At 36.6% G+C, this 15,631-nt stretch overlaps 1 protein-coding gene across 8 annotated transcripts in view; it reads left to right on the top strand.

Annotated features, from left to right (window-relative positions):
- Positions 1–15,631, top strand: part of LOC18103136 (probable LRR receptor-like serine/threonine-protein kinase At1g29720) — a 204,636-nt gene that overhangs the window by 37,350 nt on the left and 151,655 nt on the right. The gene's annotated exons all lie outside the window — the stretch shown is intronic.

Genomic DNA, 15,631 nt, shown 5'->3' with positions numbered 1-15,631 from the left:
CATCAGCGACTTAAATTCATCATCAATGGGAATTTGGTGACCGTGAAAGCTGAGGAAACTCTATCAATGACAAAAAATATATCGGTCCCTTACATAGAAGCTGAAGGAAGTACAGATGGAAATCTGCATGCGTTTGAGGTAGTAAACGCTGAATGGGTACCAGAAAATACTACACGAAGAAAGCCAGAAATTTATGATGCAGTAAAAATGGCTGCTAAATATTTTCTAAAGCACGGGCTGCCGTTCCAGTATGACCCTACAACAGGAATGCCGGAGAGGATCAATGTGATAAAGATGAAATGTGCTGATCAGAGGTTCGGTATAGGTTTTAAGCCACGAAAGATGGATTTTAAGAGAGCAATCGAGTCTAAAAGGGAAAGGAGATTGGCTCAAATCGAAAGAAGGGAGCCTGATGAGGACCGAATCCAGATCCCTCCAATCCACATAACATTCCCACGACCTGCACAAATGATCAATGCTGAGGGTGAAATTGAGAGGATGAGCAAAGAATTCAGCGGTGCTACCATCCACTATCTAGAAGAGATCAACAAACAAGAACCCCAAGGGGGTTTTGAAGATGAAGAGAGCCCCTATGAAGAACTACCCCAACTGACTGTGAGTGCTCTAGAGGATGGCCTACCTGAGTTTGTGAGAAGATTAGCTGAAGGGGAAGAGTTGAACAATTGGGAAATTCAAGAAGTCCCAATTATCTTTAAAAAGTAAACATTTGTTGGCTGGTTGCTTTTTATGTTTTGCTGCATTTTGTTTGAATAAATTTGCGTTGCCAATAATCGTGGCTCAAGATGTTGGCAACAAGATTTTGTTTTGAGCCCTTCTGTCATTTCAAGTTTTAATGAGATCATGCTTTGTTTTTCCCTTCATCATGCCTTCTAGTTTCACCTTCTCCATTTTGCACTCATAACAAAGGCACTTTCCGCTTTCAGGGAATCTGAAAGCGGGACAACGATAAACTTACAAACCCATTGCATTGAGAATAATTGGCCTAATTTTGATAAAACTATAACTTCAATGGAGGAGGAAGAAGACGGTGAAGATGACATTGAGGAGTTCAAGAAGCTTATAGAACAATCTGAGCATGCATGGAAACCTGCAAAAGAAGAAATAGAATTGATAGATGTGGGCACTGAGCTTGATAAAAGAGAGTTGAAAATAGGGAAGTTGGTTATTGCTGACATAAGAACGAAGTTGATTGCTCTTTTACAAGAATATGTTGATGTTTTTGCCTGGTCATACGCTGACATGCCTGGTTTGGATTCCGATATTGTGGTGCATAAATTACCGTTGATAGAAGGTTGTAAGCCCGTTAAGCAAAAGTTGAGGAGAACAAGACCTGATATTCTGATCAAGGTAAAAGAGGAGATAACAAAACAATGGGATGCTGGATTCTTAGAAGTAGTAGAATATTCTGAATGGGTTTCTAACATTGTGGCGGTTCCTAAGAAAGACAACAAAATCAGGGTATGCGTGGACTTCCGGGATGTGAATAGGGCAAGCCCGAAGGATGACTTTCCATTACCTCATATAGACGTATTGGTGGACAATGCTGCTAAGAATTCCACTTACTCTTTCATGGATGGTTTCTCTGGTTATAATCAGATTAAAATGGCTGAAGCAGATAAGAGAAAGACGACATTTATCACCCCATGGGGAACTTACTGTTATAAAGTAATGCCGTTTGGATTGAAAAATGCTGGGGCAACATACCAAAGGGCAATGGTAGCACTTTTTCATGATATGATGCACAAGGAAATTGAGGTCTACGTGGATGACATGATCACAAAGTCCAAAGATGAAGAAAGCCATATCCCAGCTCTGAGGAAATTGTTTGAGAGGTTGAGAAAATATCAGTTGAAGTTGAATCCTGCCAAGTGTACATTCGGGGTAAAATCAGGCAAATTATTAGGATTTGTGGTGAGCAATAAAGGCATAGAAGTGGACCCCGACAAAGTAAAAGCCATACAAGACATGCCCGCTCCAAAGACCGAAAGAGAAGTTCGAGGCTTTTTGGGGCGTTTGAACTATATTGCCCGGTTTATCTCACAACTTACAGTCACATGTGAACCGATTTTTCGATTACTCCGAAAGAAGAATCCTGGAACATGGGATGAAAATTGCCAAAAAGCTTTCGATAAGATCAAGCAGTACTTACAAAAACCTCCATTGTTGGTACCACCCATGTACGGAAAGCCACTCATCCTGTATTTAACTGTGACCGAATCAGCTATGGGTTGTGTATTGGGGCAACAGGATGAATCAGGAAGAAAGGAGCAAGCCATCTACTATTTGAGTAAGAAATTCACCGAGTGTGAATCCCGTTACAGTATGGTAGAGAAGTTATGTTGCAGTCTGGTTTGGAGTGCGAAGAGGTTGCGGCAATATATGTTATACTACACCACCTGGTTGATCTCAAGTATGGACCCACTAAAGTATATCTTTGAAAAGCCATACATGTCAAGTAGAATAGCCAGATGGCAAGTACTGCTGGCCGAGTATGACATCATCTACATGACAAGAAAGTCAGTAAAAGGAAGCGCAATTGCTGATCATTTAGCCGATAATGCTATTGAAGATTATGAGCCTTTGAACTTTGACTTTCCTGATGAAGATGTGCTAGTAACGGAAAAGGAAGAGAAGGGTGGTTGGTGGGCCATGTATTTTGACGGTGCAGTAAATGTATCGGGCAACGGGGCAGGTGCTGTGATAATTTCCCCAGAAGGAAAGCAATATCCTATTTCAGTAAAGCTGCACTTTAGTTGTACAAACAACACAGCTGAGTATGAAGCTTGCATCCATGGATTGGAAGCTGCATTAGAGATGAAGGTAGGGAAATTAGAAGTATATGGAGACTCAATGTTAATAATCTGTCAAGTAAAAGGTGAATGGCAGACAAGGGATGAAAAGTTGAGACCATACCAGGAATACCTCTCCAAATTAGCTGAAGGCTTTGATGAGATAGAATTTACTCATTTGGGGAGAGATAAAAATCAGTTTGCCGATGCGTTAGCTACCTTAGCTTCTATGGCTATAATTGAGTGTGATGCAAAAATCCAACCTGTAAGCATCGAGATCAGAAATTCTCCCTCTCATTGTTGTTTAATAGAAGAAGAAACGGACAATGACCCATGGTACACGGATATAAAAAGATTTATCCAGCATCAAGAGTACCCGTCGGGAGCCTCGAAGATAGATAAAAGGACCTTGAGAAGGATGGCTATGGAATACTACATAGATGGAGAGATTTTGTATAAAAGGTCATTTGATGAGACTTTGCTGAGATGTCTGAGTGATCTGGAAGCCAACAAGGCCCTACAAGAAGTGCATGGTGGAATTTGTGCTACCCACACAAACGGACACATGATGGCTAGGCAATTGCAAAGAGCAGGTTACTTTTGGTTGACCATGGAGAAAGATTGCATAAATTTTGTCCGAAGGTGTCACAAATGCCAAGTGTATAGCGACAAAATCAATGCGCCTCCTGCACCCCTATTTAACATGGTGTCTCCTTGGCCCTTTGCAATGTGGGGAATAGATGTGATTGGGCCTATTAATCCAAAAGCTAGTAACGGACATCGTTTTATCCTTGTAGCGATTGATTACTTTACCAAGTGGGTAGAGGCCTGCTCATATGCCCATGTGACTCAGAAAGTGGTCAAACGGTTCATTGAGAAGGATCTAATCTGTAGATACGGTGTACCCGAGAGAGTGGTGACTGATAATGCTCAAAACTTCAATGGAAAGATGATAGCGGAGCTATGTACAAAGTGGAAGATCAAGCATTCCAACTCGTCCCCTTACAGGCTTAAGATGAACGGCGCCGTTGAAGCTGCTAATAAAAATATAAAGAAGATTGTTCAGAAAATGGTGGTTACTTACAAAGATTGGCATGACTGGCTTCCTTATGCTCTCCATGCATATCGAATAGCAGTAAGGACCTCGACCGGGGCTACACCATACTCTTTAGTATATGGAATGGAGGCAGTGGTACCATTGGAAGTAGAAATTCCATCTTTAAGAGTCCTCATGGAATCTGGACTCGAGGAGGCTGAGTGGGTCAAGATACGATATGAGCAGCTAAATATGATCAGCGAGAGAAGGTTAGCAGCAATTTGTCACCACCAGTTGTATCAAAGAAGGATGGCCAAGGCATATGACCGAAAAGTTCGGCCAAGAGAGTTCAAAGAAGGAGATTTAGTATTGAGGAAAATTCTGTCACTACCAGGAGAAGATCGCAGTAAATGGGCACCCAATTATGAAGGACCCTATATAGTGAAGAAGGCATTTTCAGGAGGGGCTTTGATGCTAACAAGAATGGATGGGGAAGACGTAGTTAGGCCTGTGAACTCCGATTCTGTAAAGAAATATTATCCATGATGTATAAGTCTTTATCAAATCAATAAATAAGATTGGGCCAATGACTTCTCTTTGCATATTGTTCATAAAAAGGTGCCTGCAAAAAAAAAAAAAAAACCCAAAAAAAAAAAAAAAAACCCAAAAGAAAAAAAACCCAAAAAAATATACCATTACAATCTCGCATGATCTCATAGACTTAATTGATCTCTTTTACCAAAACCCATTTCCCTATTGGAGTTTGAAAAAACTTGATCTTGCATTTTGATTCCGAAAATAATTTGATGTTTATCCAAAAACATATATTTTTCACATTCTACTTGTAAAAAGACAAGTAAATCAAGCAACTCCATCATTGAGGTGACTAAATTATAAACAAAAAGTGTGAAAAAGAAAAGAAAAGAAAAAAGAATTGAATAAACACCTTTACCCCATGACTCTTGAATCATGTGTTTTTAAATGTATGAATAATGGTATGTAGTAAACTCGTTGCTCATGACCCATGAAATGCATCTTTGCAAAGATCAAACCATCACACTTGACGAGGTCAAAGTTTATTGATCATAGTTACTTACGCTTGAAATGAGGAAAGGCCATCTTTGTTATTCCTTTCACTTTCTGAAATAAGTACATCCTTTGCGATTCCTTTTTTAGCCTGAATAATTTTTCTTTCATGAAAACAAATCCCGATTAGGATCACACCCCACACTGGGGGACAAGAGAAAATTTCAATGAGAAATGAGAAAAAGCCGTGAGAAAGCCAAAAAGGCATAAAGAGCCCAAGAAACTCAAATGCTAGGGGACATACCCAAATCACAAGAAAAAGTGATAACCAAGATAAAGGGAGTATGCTCTAGCAAAGCTAAAAAAAAGGGCAAATCAAAGAAGAGCGGCAAAAGAAAATATGAATGACATCAAGAGTCAAACTATTGATAGTGATCTTCAGTCTTTGAAACCCTGAAACACTCTTTGAGCCTTATGAATCTTTTTCTTTTATAGCCAAAAACCCCAGCCTACGTTACGTGCCTGTAGAAGTCCTTTCTAATCAAGCAAGCAAGCAACATAGAAAAATAAATAATGCTCTCAAAATGCAAAGAATACTTTTCATAAGATTCATGACATCAAGAATAAACTACGTATTATTATTCATGCTGATAAAAACGAATGTTCAAAAAGAGACAAGTTTTTCTCATACAAAACCTCGAACTTTTTCTCGAGCCTTTCACTTTGAAACAAAAGGGCATCTCATGACGTATTTTCACTGAAGACCTCATTACCAAACACAAGAGCAAATAATCTCTTTTCCAAGAAAAAATAACCAAGGAGTTGCAAGATTTCAAAAGCAAATTGTTTTAGGCTCACATCGAAACAATTTTTGTTTTCAAAATGCAAGATCAGGATTTCAAGCTTTATTCTCGACCCATATTCCTTCACCAAAATGAAAAAATGAGAGAATGGTCTTTTAAAACCATTATTTGTCTAAACTCGCTGGCAAAGCACACTTGGGGGCAATGACCAGTACAAGGGGGCAATATTGTGTTTAGAAAATCTAGAAAATGAGATGGTAATTTCCTTCAACCAGATAAGGGGGCATCTTGGTTTACAAAAGACAGCTTGATCCTTTCAGCAAGTGACACCGAATGTTTCCAGCAGTGAAACGAGGAGTAATGAGTGGTCCTCTCAAATCATTTAACGAGTCAGAAAACCTTTAGCAAGCAAGTGGGTCACGATGGGCACCACAAAAGTTGAGTTGTGCAAAACAAATCTGGAAATAGACTTACATGGGCCAACTCGAGTGGGCTAGAAGCCAAACGACAAAGATGTCCCAAATCAGAGGTAGCAAGTCCTCAACAATCAAGCAACAAGAAGACTAAGAAGAAATGGGGGCCTATATTTCAAATCAGGTAAGGATGCATGCATATCATCCAAACTTTGAGACATTGGACAATGGGTTTTGAAATTTTGATAAGAGAAAATTCTGGCGGAATCCATCAAGAGGAAGGCCAACTTGAAATGGCCAAGATTGAAATTGCTTTTGAAAATTTTTCACTGTTGAGAATTTTTCAACCTGGCCAGGCCGCCCATGAGAATTAGGCCACCTGAAAAATCTCTGTATTTCTCACCTCTTTCGAGTGCGCCTTCGAGCCCTCGACCATTAAAGGTAATGCATTTCCTATCCTACCTCCTTTTGAGTGCGCCTTCGAGCCCTCAACTCATTTCTTTTCGAGTGCGCCTTCGAGCCCTCGACCATCAAAGGTAGTGCATTTTCTATCCTACCTCCTTTTGAGTGCGCCCTCGAGCCCTCATTTCCTTTCGAGCACACCTCTGAGCCCTCATTTCCTTCGAGCTTCCATCTCTTGAATAGTGCGCCTTCGAGCCCTATCATGTCACTTTTGAAAAATCCTCGTATTTTTTCTCTGGGCAGGTAACCCATTACAATGTGACCATCTGGGTAGGTAACCCATTACAATATACCAACTGGGCAGGTAACCCATTACAATGTGACCATCTGGGTAGGTAACCCATTACAATATACCATTTGGGCAGGTAACCCATTACAATGTGACCATCTGGGTAGGTAACCCATTACAATATACCAACTGGGCAGGTAACCCATTACAATGTGACCATCTGGGTAGGTAACCCATTACAATATACCATCTGGGCAGGTAACCCATTACAATGTGACCATCTGGGTAGGTAACCCATTACAATATACCATCTGGGCAGGTAACCCATTACAATGTGACCATCTGGGTAGGTAACCCATTACAATATACCATCTGGGCAGGTAACCCATTACAATGTGACCATTTTTGAAAAATCCTCGTATTTTTTCAAACATCGGGCAGGTCGCCTGGAACAATTAGACCACTTGCGAAATTCTTCGTATCATCGGGCAGGTTGCCCAAAACAATTTCATCCATTAAAAAAAAAAAACAAAAAAACAAAAACAAAAAAACAAAAAAACAAACAAAAACAAAAAAAAAGTGGGTCATCGTTCGAATGATTTGTTTCTTGATTTCAACATCTCTCTATAAAATTCATATGTCAATCTCCTGTTTTCAAAATTTTCAAAAAAAAAAAAGGGGTTCTGTTTGTATCTACTTTTCTTTATAAATTTACTACACAAAGCTAAAGAAAAATGAAATTTTCCAAATATCTTTGCATAGTAAATATTATAAAGAGGGGGCAACTGTCATAACCCAATTTTTGACCTATTTTAATTATTATTATTATTTCATTTACTGAAAAAAATTGATGATGGAAAGAAATAATAATAATGATAGAAAAATAAGTAAAATGAAATAAAAGAAGAATGAATTGAAATTTGGGTTAAGGGCAACATGATTGGAAATTTTGGGGTTTAATTAAGCTTGGAATTAATTTAATTAATCCAATTAAGGGTTTAATTGGAGAATTAATAAAGTTTTGAGACTTAATTAAGCTTGGAATTAATTTAATTAATCCAATTAAGGGTTTAATTGGAGAATTGATAAGTTTTGAGACTTAATTGAGCTTGGAATTAATTTAATTAATCCAATTAAGGGTTTAATTGGAGAATTGATAAGTTTTGAGACTTAATTGAGCTTGGAATTAATTTAATTAATCCAATTAAGGGTTTAATTGGAGAATTGATAAGTTTTGAGACTTAATTGAGCTTGGAATTGATTTAATTAATCCAATTAAGGGTTTAATTGGAGAATTGATAAGTTTTGAGACTTAATTGGACTTGGATTTAATTAAATTAATGAAATCAGGGACTTAATTGCAGAAATAGCAAAGTTTGGGGTTCAATTGGGGTCCAAATTGCAAAAATTAGAATCCAAGGACCAACTTGAAAATTGCGCAGAAATGTAAGGATCCAATCATATTTTAAGCAGGGGTTTGATTGCAAAATTAGAAGATTCACAGGGACCAAATTCGTAGCCAGCAAAACGGCGTCGTTTTGCAATGACTGCTCACCGTCTCCACTCTGCAACGGCTCTGCCATTAAAGGCAGAGGCGCTTCGTCCGTTGGCAATGATGGCAGGCGTTTTTTTTCTTCATTCAAATGCCTCGGTTACGATCATTTAGGAGGGGGAGCAGCCGTTACCACCGAGGACTGCCGCTGGTTCTATAAAAGCAGAGCAAAGGCGACCTCGCGCAGGGGGAAAAAAACAGAGCAAGACAAGGGAGGACAGGGGCAAAAACAGAGAGACGGAGAGGCTGGGAACGAAAGGAAAAACTGGGAGAGACAGAGAATAGAAACCCATAAAACAGAGACCAATACAAGCAGTAAACCCAGAAAACCAGTGTTAATATTCTCGTCTTCAATCGTCCCCCTGCAAGCCAAAAAAAGAAGAACCCAAGCAGCAAATCGTGACCTTCATCGTCACAGAAACAAAAGGAAAACAGAAGGAGCAGGCGTACACAGACGAGAACGAAATCGCCGTCCTACAAGCTTCCTCGCGACCTCCCGAAGCAGGTAAGCCTTTCTCATTTTCTCTTCATTCTTGTTTTAATTGTGCAAATGAGGAACTGTGCGAAGGTAATTTAATTACCTTCGCACAGTTGCTGCACGCGTGAAATTGCTTCACGCGTGCAGTACCATTAATTTTGCCCGGCCACTGGTTTGGGCCAGTGGCCAGGCGGGCCGGGCCTAGCCCAGCCCATGTGGGCTGAGCTGGGCCCAGCCCCAAAAATAACAAAAATAATAAAAAATATAAAAAAATAAAAAAAATAGAAAAATATGTGTATGCATGAATAAAAATAATATAAAATTACTGGTTTATTCACCCACGCCAGAGTCGGGAATAAAATACTAGTTTAAGTTTATATTATTTTTATTCGTATATTTTTTTTTTAGCAAAAAAATATACGTGCATGTACGAAAAATAAATTTATCTTTATTTATGTATTTACTGACGCCAGAGTCAAGAATAAAAATACTTGTTTAATTATTCTCTTTGTTTTTTTTATTTAACTACATTAAAAAAATACGTGAATGCGTAAATTTAGTTCATTTGTTTATTCACTAGCGTTAGAGTCAGGAATAAAAAATATATTAATCTGAATTTATTTTATAGCTACGCAATAGTTACCAGCGCCAGAGTTGGAATTATTCGCGGCGGAACTCTTAATTGGAATTATTCGTAGTGGAATATTTACCAACGCCAGAGTTGGGATTATTCGCGGCGAAACTTTTAATTGGAATTATTTGTGTTGGAATATTTACCAACGCCAGAGTTGGAATTATTCATGGTGTAATCGGAATTATTTATGATGGAATATTTTACCGACGCCAGAGTTGGAATTATTCGAGATCAAATATTCATTGACGCCAGAGTCAGGAATATTCTGGTTAAACCATCATTTTATTTTTTTAAAAAAAAACATAAAAAAATAAAAAAATATACATGCATTGATTTAAATTTATTTCTTAGGTTTATTCATTGAAATTAGAGTCAATAATATCATACATCCTTACACAAAAAAAAAAAATCAACAAAAAGCTTTAGCAAGTTAAGATTAAAACAGCAATGCAGTCTGCCTTAGGCAGAACGTTTAAGGGGTGATAATATCTTCCCTTTTACGTAACCAGTCCCGTACCATAGAATCTCTGTTGACCAGTTAAGTTTCCTATTGACCATAATACTAGGTGGCGACTCCTTAAAAAAAAAAAGACATTTTTCCTAAAAGAACAAGACGCCAGAAATCTGTTCTTTTTTCCGCAATCTATGATAGTTTTTAAGGCCGCCGCGATGTCGGGTGCGACAAACACTTTGATCATAATTGTATGGAGAAGATGTTGAACCGTGATACGATGGAACACCATCTTGATCCTCATCACATACATCTCTCTCATCACATACACCTCTCTCATTACTACCGTCTCCCTCATCTTCATTTCTAATGTTCACATCATCATCATTACCATCAACTCTCCCATAAGTCCCATGTAAATTATGTCCTCCATAAACAAGTTGGTTATCTCGAGAGAAACCTCCTTGAGTTTGAAGCAAATCTTGAAAACGAAAGCCCTCACAATATTGATATGCATCAACCCTCCCATAATCATGTGGAGGAGGATGTGTACTCCCCAAAGTGGGTATATAATACTCATTTACGTTTTGATACACAGGTTGATGAAATGTGGATCCTTTGTTATTATGCCTTGATGTAGTTTGAAATGACTTGGATGAAGTGGACATGTCACTCCTTGATGTGGACCTGTCACTCCTAGAATCTAATATGGATCCTCGTCGAGGCATGCTAAAAACCAGAAAAAATAACTAACATTTAATATGAATATATACAACATAACAATAAATTAGCTCATATTTAAACCATCAGGAACAAAAAATTCACAGATATTTTCCCAAGACTGCCATAACTAGAATGAAAACAAACTGTTAAATCTCATTTTTTTTCCCAATTCATTACAAACAATATCTAGTTTATGATGTTCAAAATCAGTATGGATTGTCCACTTAATAGTCATCACTCCGAAAAATATTATACTTCAAATAAAATAATTACTGTAACAAAACCAATAATAAAAATAAAAATCTAAATAATTAATTAAACAGAAATCAAAATTTATAAGTATGCTTACCTTAATGTTTGGTCCTATTAATCAAAACATTGAGTAGGAAGAACCCTTTCTTTCACGCTTCAGCATCTGTAAGCAAGAAAACGAATCACAAAATAAAATATAACATCAGAATCACAATTTAAAGATTGATACTTGAAAGGTTATAAATGGTTTCAAAGGTGAATGAAAATGATTTATGTAATGTGATGCATAACACACACTTCAATAAAATATTAATAAAAACATTGAAAGCCTAAATATTGTCAAATAATATGAAATCATTCATACATATAATAAAGATAATTCATTACATATACTACAAAATATAATTAACTTGTGCTACTCATTATTATCATCATTCCTAACCATCACCACCATAACAATCATCCTCATCATCATCATCTTCTTCTTCTTCACCATCACCATCACCATCACCTTCTTCTTCTTCATCTTCATCTTCATCATCTTTGTTTCCCCAATTCATGTCAAGTTGAATCAATTCATGTTGCCCGATTTCTTCATAATAAGATGATTCAACAAGTATATTTGGATCATCAAGTGTTGGAGTAGGAAGGACACGACATGGTTGAGAAATCTCATCTAATTGATCAACATTAAATGATCTCACATTGTTGGCATCTTCAATAAATTCACCCATGTCAACATTATAACGACTTCTAGCAGTTGTCTTAATAACCGTCCACCATTCAGATGATTTATTACCAGGTGGATATGTATAGTAGACTTGTTGACATTGTTGTGCTAACACAAAATCTTCATTTCCATGTAGTCGAGATGTATGCTTGATTTCAACCAAACCATTCGAAGGATGCACTCTAATCCCTCGTTTTGTATCATACCAATTACATTTAAACATAAATAACTTGCACTTACTCCCCAAGTATTTTAGCCGAACAACTTCTTTAAGCATTCCATAATAATCACGTTCATTATCATCATAGCAACTTCCTTTCACGCAAACTCCACTATTCATTGTCTTTATAAAACGGCCATAACGTTGAGTATGAAATTTAAAACCATTCACATAATACCCATTATAACATTTCACTGAAGTTGAAGGGCCCATAGCAAGTCCAAAGAGCTGATTTTCAATTCCGTTAGATTGGTATTCCAACTAGCATAATAGTTAACTCCATAAGAAATAATGATTTAAAAGAGATTAATAATATTTTTAAAGTAGCTAATTGACATAAAATATAAATTAATTTTATTAAAATACTTACATTATTTTTTAACTAATTTGGAAAGATCGCTTCGCATAATTTTTCAATTTCACCATCACTCGCATATGGTTGTTGTGACTTTAGCTCTTGTCGACATTGCCTAAAATTTTAAAATGTTAAAGTTAATAATAAATTATTATAAATTTAGTACAAAATAATATTTCATACTTACTCTAAATAAGGCTTCAATTCTTGACAATTGAATATCACATAGTTATGCGCAATTTGCATTTCAGCATGTGACAACTGCCTTTTATAAAATCTTTTGGATAATTTTTTCCCTGGATAGGAAAAAATAGAGAGACATCCATCTACACTTCTAAGGCCACCATCATCATTCCGTGGAACTCGATTCCAAATTGTTTGTACGTCATCACCAAAATAATGAGATGCAAAATTGGTAATTTCATCAATCAAGTATGCTTCACATATGGAACCCTCAACTTTAGCTTTATTGGTCACTTTCTTCTTCAAATAAAACATATACCTATATCAGTTCTGTCAATTAGTTTATTTTTAAAAAATAAAGTGAATAAAATTAACATAGTATGAAAACATACCGTTCAAATGGATACATCCATCGATATTGAACTGGTCCACCAACTTTTGCCTCGTAAGGTAGATGTATCGTCAAGTGTTCCATGGAGTCAAAGAAGGATGGAGGAAAAATCCTTTCAAGTTTGCAAATTATTTCAATTATATTCATCTGCATTAACTCCATGTGCTGGGCATTTAAATTTGTTGAACAAATATCTCGAAAAAATACGGACAGTTCAGTTAATGCCTCCCACAGTGGCCTAGGTAAGTAAGGTCGGAAAGCGGTTGGAAGAAGTCTTTGAATGAAGACATGACAATCATGGCTCTTCATCCCCGAAACCTTACATTGTGCCTCTTTCACACATCGTGAAATGCTTGAAGCATAACCATCAGGAAATGATAATTCCTTCATCCATGACAAAACTTCTTGTTGTTGTTTCTTGTGTAGACAATAAGTGCCTTTAGGTTTGTAAACCCGACCACTCATATCTTGTTGCAAATGTAAATTTGGCTTCTGACAATACAATTGAATATCCAACCTAGCCTTTAAATTGTCCTTGCTTCTATTTGGACAATCCATTACTGTATAAAAAATATTGTCAAAGACATTTTTCTCAATATGCATGACATCAAGATTATGACGAATCAAATTTGTATGACAATATGAAAGCTCCCAGAAAATGCTCTTCTTCACCCAATTGTGCTTAACACCAAAGCCAGGAATTTTATAATTATATGATGAACCTCCATTATGTCCCTCAGTATACTTGGACACTTCGTTTAACATTTCCAAACCAGATGGACGGGGTAAAGGAGGAAGCCTTTCAATTACTCCTTTCAAAAACTTATCAAATTGAAATCCATATGGGTGGTTCATGGGTAGGAATCGTCGATGACAATCAAAAAATATAGTTTTCCCCCCATTTTTTAATCTAAAAGCCTTGCTATGCTCCATACAATAAGGACAAGACAATTTTCCATGAGTACTCCACCCCGATAACATGCCATATGCTGGAAAGTCACTAATGGTCCACATCAAAGCTGCCCTTAATTGAAAATTTTCCTTTCTGTATACATCATATGTTTCAACACCAAAAAACCACAAATTCTTTAACTCATCAATCAAAGGTCTTAGAAAAACATCAAGCTTTTTACCCGGATTCTTTGGCCCAGGAATCATCATTGTCAAAAACATGAATGGTCTAGTCATGCACTTCCACGGAGGCAAATTATAAACAGTCACAATTACTGGCCAACAAGAGTATGTATTTGAAGACATGTCAAATGGACAAAACCCATCAGTGCACAACCCTAACCGAATATTTCTCGGATCTGATGCAAAGCTTAAGTGGACACAATTAAACTCCTTCCATGCCTCCCCATCAGATGGGTGCACCATAACCCCATTATCAGACTTATGAAAATGATGCCATGTCATATCTTTGGCATGATATGGAGACATGAATAGTCTCTGAAGCCTTGGTGTTAGAGGAAAGTATCGGAGTTGCTTCTCCGCCTTATTGGAACCTTTACTAGTTGGATTTCTAGGTTTGTATCGTGAACTTCCACAAAAATCACAATTTATTTTCATTGCATCTGCCCCATAGTACAGCATACAGTAATTAGGACACACATCATATTTCTCATAACCAAGTCCAAGTGGCCGCATAAATTTCTTGGCATCATAAAAATTTGAAACCAAATTTTCATCATTAGGCATGCAACTTTTTGTAAAGTCAATAAAATTGTTGAAGGCATTCTGAGTCAAATTTAAAGTTGACTTCATATTAAGCAATTGTACACAAGCAGATAATTTGGATTGCTTGGTACACCCATCCCACAACGGCTCCTCCGCAGCTTTCAAAAGCTTAAAAAATTTAGTTGCCTCCGGATTTGGAATTTCCCCTGCTACCATAGGACTAGACACATTATCATTATAGAATGCATCACCAACCCCCATTGCATCCATAACCAGATTCCTATATGGATTCTCTAGACAAACATCATTCACATCATGACTCATTATAATCGATGAAGGTCCAGCCAATATTGGTTCTGCGACATAAGGCTCCCCATGTACAGTCCAATTTTCATAACAAGGTAAAAAACCTTTTGTCAATAGATGTTTACAAACATCATCTTCCTTTAAAAACTTTTGATTTTTGCACCTCACACAAGGACATCTAATTTTTCCCCCAGATATATTTTTATCAATTGAAAATGCAAAATTGATAAATCTTCTAACACCAGTAATGTATTCAGGACGAAGGCGACCATCCATAAGACGACGATACATCCACGATCGATCATCCATGTTAATCTAATTAACATGACAACACCAATAAGTATTTTTTGAAATACGCATACTTCTTTAACTATTAGTACTTAAACAATCCTTTAAAATAAAATATGTACCACATGAATAAACTTTAATTATTTGTCCAGCTCAAACATATATGAAGCTAAAAAATGGATAACTGTTTTTCTTCTACTTTTTCTTATTGAGTTTTTAAATATATGGGTTGTTTAGTGTGACAATATGAGTGTGTGAGGAATTCCCACACTCATATTGTCATTTATATTTTCTAACTAATGACAAAAATATACTTTTTAGATTATGTTCGGTTAGTATTTTATACAGAATGAATGGATAAAGAAAAAAAAATATTTAGTTGAACAAATATTAAATAAATTTATCTTTATAATAGTTTTGGAGTTCATCTTTTTTATTGGTCCTTCTAACTTTTGTTACCACCTGAAATAGTTTTTTTTATTTTATTTCGATCCTTTTATTTTTATTGGATCCACCAAACTTTTTATTTTTATTCGGATCTTTTTTTGCCCAACTAAGAAATGGTAAATGAAATCAGAAACATGCGAGGTAATACAAGATTAAAGAATTTTT

Source organism: Populus trichocarpa, chromosome 11, assembly GCF_000002775.5.
Source record: "Populus trichocarpa isolate Nisqually-1 chromosome 11, P.trichocarpa_v4.1, whole genome shotgun sequence".
Lineage (NCBI taxonomy): Eukaryota > Viridiplantae > Streptophyta > Magnoliopsida > Malpighiales > Salicaceae > Populus > Populus trichocarpa.
Note: the sequence above shows the minus strand (reverse complement) of the source record. Positions and strands in the feature narration are given on the sequence as shown.